Raw genomic sequence first — 6,000 nt, 5'->3', positions numbered from 1 at the left:
GATTAGTAGTTGCGTAGGCCCATGAACAAGCGGGATAATGTATAGGATGATGTTAAAAACTGTTAAAATAGCAGTATATTTCACTTTCATCAATTTGGGCTAAAGCAGGCTGCTCGTGAAAGGGTTGTTCGTCGGTACTAGGGTTTTGCTACCAACAAATTGGCAGCTTTTGCAAATATTTGTTTTCAGCGCCACTTTTCCGAGTTGCAGTCACTTTTGCTCTGCATCCGGTAATTAATTAAAATTGGCAGCCCCAGAAGACGTGAAACGAATTCCGTGACTCGAAGCCAGGCACGGATTGGATTCCATAAAATCTATTTGTTCCGGATTTCTAGCAAGCCGGTTAATGATTTCGGCTCTATAGTCTTGGTCGTTGCCGCATCCGGTGAAGTTTTCAGGTCGCTTGCATCATCGCAGCCAGCTACTGAATCTGACGGGTAAAACTGACGAAACGAGCGAAAAGACATGAAATCACGAACAATCGATAAACTATGAGCCGCAGCGTTCTGACGGGATGCTGTTCGCATATCGTCGCGCCTCCGGTTCAACAGCCGATCGACCGCAGGAAAAGGGCAATGTTCGTTTTTCATCGCTGCTCGAATTATTCAAGGTTAGGATAAAAGCCATGTGTGTGGTTTGATTTTTTTCCGTAGTACAGTGATTATTGTGATTTTCAAAATTCAATTGATTGTTTCCTATCAGGACCTTCAGTAATTGCATTACTGAATTCTTTTCTTTGTTAACTGCTAGCTCTAAAAATTGCTTGGTTCAAAATCAGTTAATAACATGTAATCGCCTTAGTAAAATGATTCTGACATCACATGAACGATTAATCATCCGGAGCCAATTTTAATAATATCATTAGCTACCGGTTTTACACCTTAATGATCGTCGTCGTCTCACCTTAGAACTTCCAAAAATAGAGACAACAAAAACAACAACAAAAACAAACAGAATAAAACTCAAAACCCAACTCCTCCCTCATATCATGTCACGCGCACCCATCATCCGCTCTCCTCTAACACGCCGCAGCAGCTAAATATTTCAATCTTCACACGTTTTCCACTTTGATCGTCCGTCTCCTGTGTGCCACCCGTCGCTGCGTCGCATCGCGTCGCGTCGCCGATTACCTCACTGGCCCGACACAGTCACAGATTCAGGCGGCGAATATGTGCGCAAAGTATGAAAAAGATTACGTCACATCGCAAAGCGCACACACCATGCCAACAGCAGCGAGCGGCGACGTCGCAAGGATCATTAACCCCAAGGTGCACATCTGACTGGCTGACTGACTGACTGACTAACTGGATGGACGGAATGGAACACACTGAACTCGCGCCGAACATACACACGCACAGAGCCGCCACACACATTCGCATCAGCAATGACAACAATCTTCTGGCGAGATCCGGTGCGACTGAAGAGGCTGCTCGCGAGTGACTTCACTCTGCTGACGATGGTCTCAGCGAATGTGAAGGAAGATGAACAGAACGCATCAGCAGCAGCAACACACTTGTTCGGTGAGTTTGGTCTCTAACCGGGTGCTCACAGTGAGTGGGTGGGTGGGAAAATGTTGCACAGCACGCAGCACAGCAACTTCGGGAGAGCACGACGATTCCGGGATGTTTACCAAATTGGCTCACTATCATGTGGGTCCGCGGAGAATGAGCGCATCGAACGTTTAGTGACACTATACTGGCGTGGCGGCAGCCGGCGGTGAACGAACGACCCAGTCAGAGCGGTGCGAGTGAGATCGCTTTTCTCCCGGAATCGGGTACCGCGTGGCAGAACGAGATGGAAAACGGCTGAGCGAGGCGCGATAGGTTATTGAACTAAAGCAAAACAGAGATCGGTGAGCGGGAACGGCGTGTTTGGATTTGATTCTTAGCGGTTGTCGGGGATGTACGGGGGTACGAGGGCGAATGACTAAAGAAAAGGAATGCGGGAATTTTTGGCGACCGTTTCGCACAGGGGAACGATGCTCCTCTGCTATCTTTGCCGAAACGCGAAGTGAAGTGCGACGCATCTTCGCTTATCAGCGTGTAGGCTTTAGCACGGACGTTAAATTTGGCCAGGATAATTACTACATGATAAACATCGTGCAGTTGATTACTTAATAACAAATTGCGGTAACTATGCGTAAGGATAGAGCTCAATAATTGGTTGGCATGACAATGATAAGGAAAGCCTAAGGAGCAATTATACTATGATTGTATAATTTTGGAGTCGAGAGTATCCCAGCCTATTATAGTTAATTATGGTTTTTTATTGTTAGCAAGATCAGACTAGACGATGATTAACATATTTCCGAGCGGAAATTTCCAAATTTCCAAGTGATGATTCAGAAAATTTGGAAAGGAGTACACACACTGTGAACATTATGTTTTAGAACAATTATTTGTAAAACTATATTCGTAGGTGTTCAAAAATATCAAAAACTACCATTTGAAAACATTCGTAACCTTATTTTCTACCGCAAAAATTGTTATTACGAATGGTTCGTATTTGGTGTGAGAGCACATTCGTAGCACATTTTGCACCAGAGCGCATTTGATGCACGGTTATTGTCTGGCATCGTTATCGTCGAGATCAGGCAGCGCAGTTTGTATAGAAGACAAAGTATACTTGTAATCTATGATCTATGATTAAATTTTATGCGTTCTCATGTGTAGTGGAATTTATCCTTCCTTCAATGCTACTTTACCCACCTTGCTCCTTAATACCAGTACTGTCTCCAATTACAGCCATCCCTGGCGAGGCTGCCCAGTACATTTAACTATAAGTGTGACTTTTTGCACTGTCAAGAGTGCTTTTATGGGGCTCATATAGAATTTAGCATGAAGGAAGGGGTAATGAGGGGTCTGAGAATAAAGCCATGCTAAAGTCACTTGACATAGAAAGGCCTGATCCTACTAAGTTTCGAACCCACGACCACTCGCTTGTCAAAGCAGACTCGGTAACCTTACGGCTCATGAGCCCCCTAACTTTAGGTCTTGAACAACAATCATAATTCGAATAAGAAGAGTTTACTTCAGTGATCGTAAAACTGTAAGCTTGTTTTAGAAGCATTGAAATGTGGACGACTTGAATGAAACTTTAAAAATTATTAAATAACATAAAGATTCATTTGAGTTTCTTTGTTGAGCATCGTAGTAGAACGGTTATATTAAAGAAAGAACAGTCGAAATTTGTGAATGAATTGAATGAGTTGTGAGCGCATTGGTAACATGCGAAGAAACACTTAATTTTAAAACAATAATCAGTAAAAATGTGAGAATAATGATGAGTGATGATTTGAGTGTAAATTCGTTTCAAAAATTCCAGCATCATTGTGCTTCCTAGACGTTTTATACAAAAATTATTCATCATCGTAAGGTATTCTCAACCCGTCCCGAGATACAGTGGGTTTAAATAAACATCTCTCAATTAATCGTAGGCCTAAATAAATCAAAAGCAACTTTACATTTTCTTAAAACACTGAGTATTCCTCAACAGTGTTGCCAACTGTCTAGTTTTTTGTATGATTGATAACATTAGGTTAAGGAATATTTCTGGAACAAATCCGAGAAGGTCGAATACTACGTTTCAACACATTCCAAGTAGGATTTTAAGTTTTATGATGTTTCTCTAGTGGTTTTCATGACCATTTTCATAAAACTGCTAACATAACTATGAGCTCCACTCGAACCTTCTGATGACCGCTGTAAAACTGTCTTCCGCCCAAGTGGCTCACTCTTCAGAAGGTGTTTATAACCTTTTTGAGAAGTAGGTTATAAGTTCAAGTAGTTTTATCACGCTCTGCCGAAAGCAGCAATAAAACTGATTATGCTTTTCATTGCTTAACGGCCACTGTCAGAGCTCAATGAAACTTTTCGCTTTGTTCAAGCTGAAGCTTGAAGCTGTTAACTGGTTAGCTAGCTTTTTCAACTTGAAAATATATATTCGTAGGCAGAAAAGTTACAGTTTGATTGTTATGTCATCCTGATCGATTTGGTTTATATCGCCTATGACAAAATATCAGGTAAAATGAATAATAAATGTTTAGCCGTTTCCGTGGTTGTGCAGTATATGCGCAATAAATTTTATCGTGCATATTGGAGTGATGGGTGGATAAAATCAACGCGCCACCGAAATTTTGCAATTTTTGAAAACCAGTATTTAAACAAAATAAATATATTCAATTAGTCAATCAAAATTTCTAGGAAAATCGTTTTTGTTGCTTACTGTGATATTAAAATTGAGTGATTAAAGGCAATGATTGGCAATATCACAATAAAATATTTATAAAATTCGTGTAACCCCAAGCCGCTTCAGAATTGTTACTTGGATATTTGCCCATTAACCAAGAAGCATTAACATTAACAGTAAATTAATCACCTGTTGGCATTTTTACTGCACTTTTCTGTATATCTGCATATAGAAAGCATGGCTGCTAGAAATTGGCATTTAAAATTCTTGTCGAATTTTTCTTGTTAGTAATCAGTTGCAAATAAGTATTGTCAGCACTATAAGATGATTACCAGTAATATTTTGGTAAATTAGTTTTTCGTTGCGCTTGGAGTACCGCAGGGCAATAATTTAGGGCCTTTGTTTGCCATGGTTTTTGTTTACTGGCACATAATTAGACACACCAAGATGAGCAAAACCATTCTATGGCCCACATTACTAAAATTTAAAATATGTTTCAATTGTAAGGTTGTGAAATCACACAAAACAAACATATGATTCGTGGCATCAGAAGGCATGCTCTGTCTAAGCAACAAATGTTTTAACCATAGTTGATCGGTGCTAAGTCAGACCGAATCAAGTGAACCAAATTTTGATTTCGAGAAAAGCGAAGTTATATCTCTGGTTGTTTACAACATTTATGTAATCTGATTAGAGTAAAATGTAGCTTAGGAAATCTTTGCCCGGTGGTGTCATTAACTAAGTTTTTTAAATTTTGCGATTTGGCCAGTTGTTCACATTAAAAGTTAACACAAGCAAGTTATACCTGCATTGCTGCATCACTTTATGTGGTTTCATCCCATGGGTATTTTCATTGTCGTGTTGCAGCTTAGTTGCTACTTCACAAGGATGGATGAAAACATAACGTGAATGACTTATCCACGTCCGAAGTGAAGAGTGAGTGAGTCACAAACTATTTTTTCATTTGTGCACGCGTGGCTGATAGAATATTTCTAGATTCTAGCTAGCTTTTTTTAATGCAAAATATCATAGACACACAGTCAGTGCATTAGAGCATACTTACACTCATGCTAATTATGGAAGGAATGATAAGTGAATACTTGAGTCATAGGATTTTGTGGTGCATATGTTTTAATGCATGAGAAACTGCAAAGTTAGAAATACTTTATCACTTACTGCACCGCTCTCTAGAATGACAATTATAGTGGACACTTAATTGTTAATTTTCATTTAAAACTATATGAAATACCTAGAAAGTTTTCAAGCTATGGCTTTATTTTTTTCTATCAAATTTTAGACAATTTTATTGCGTTTAACTTTACTTAAGACATTTCTCTATCTTTCATGCTTTCTATATTAGTTTTATTTCTAAATTCTATTTTTGGGTGTATCTGAATAAAACATTTTTATTTTTCAATATAGTAAAACCTCAATAGGGTAAGTGTACCATGTCCGGAGTACAACGTGCCCACGCATCATATTTTCATGGATTTCAGGGCAGCGTACGAAACAGTTGAACGCGAACAGCTATGGCAGATAATGCACAAGTACGATTTTCCGGACAAGCCGACGCAGCTGATCAAAGCTACCCTGGGCCAAGTAATGTGCTTCATACGCGTTTCGGGGGCACTCTCGAGTCCTTTCAAATCGCACAGAGGGTTGCGACAAGGCGACGGATTGACCCGTATATTATTCAATACCGCTAGGAAGGTGTGATCCGGCGAGCGGGCATCGAAACCGAGAGGAACCATCCTCAGCAAGAGTAGCCAAATCGGAGCCTTCGCAGACGACGTCATTACTAGAAACCTTGGG

The sequence above is a fragment of the Sabethes cyaneus genome, chromosome 3 (genome assembly GCF_943734655.1).
Source record: "Sabethes cyaneus chromosome 3, idSabCyanKW18_F2, whole genome shotgun sequence".
NCBI lineage: Eukaryota > Metazoa > Arthropoda > Insecta > Diptera > Culicidae > Sabethes > Sabethes cyaneus.
The sequence above is the reverse complement of the archived record's forward strand: the minus strand, read 5'-3'. Positions refer to the sequence as shown.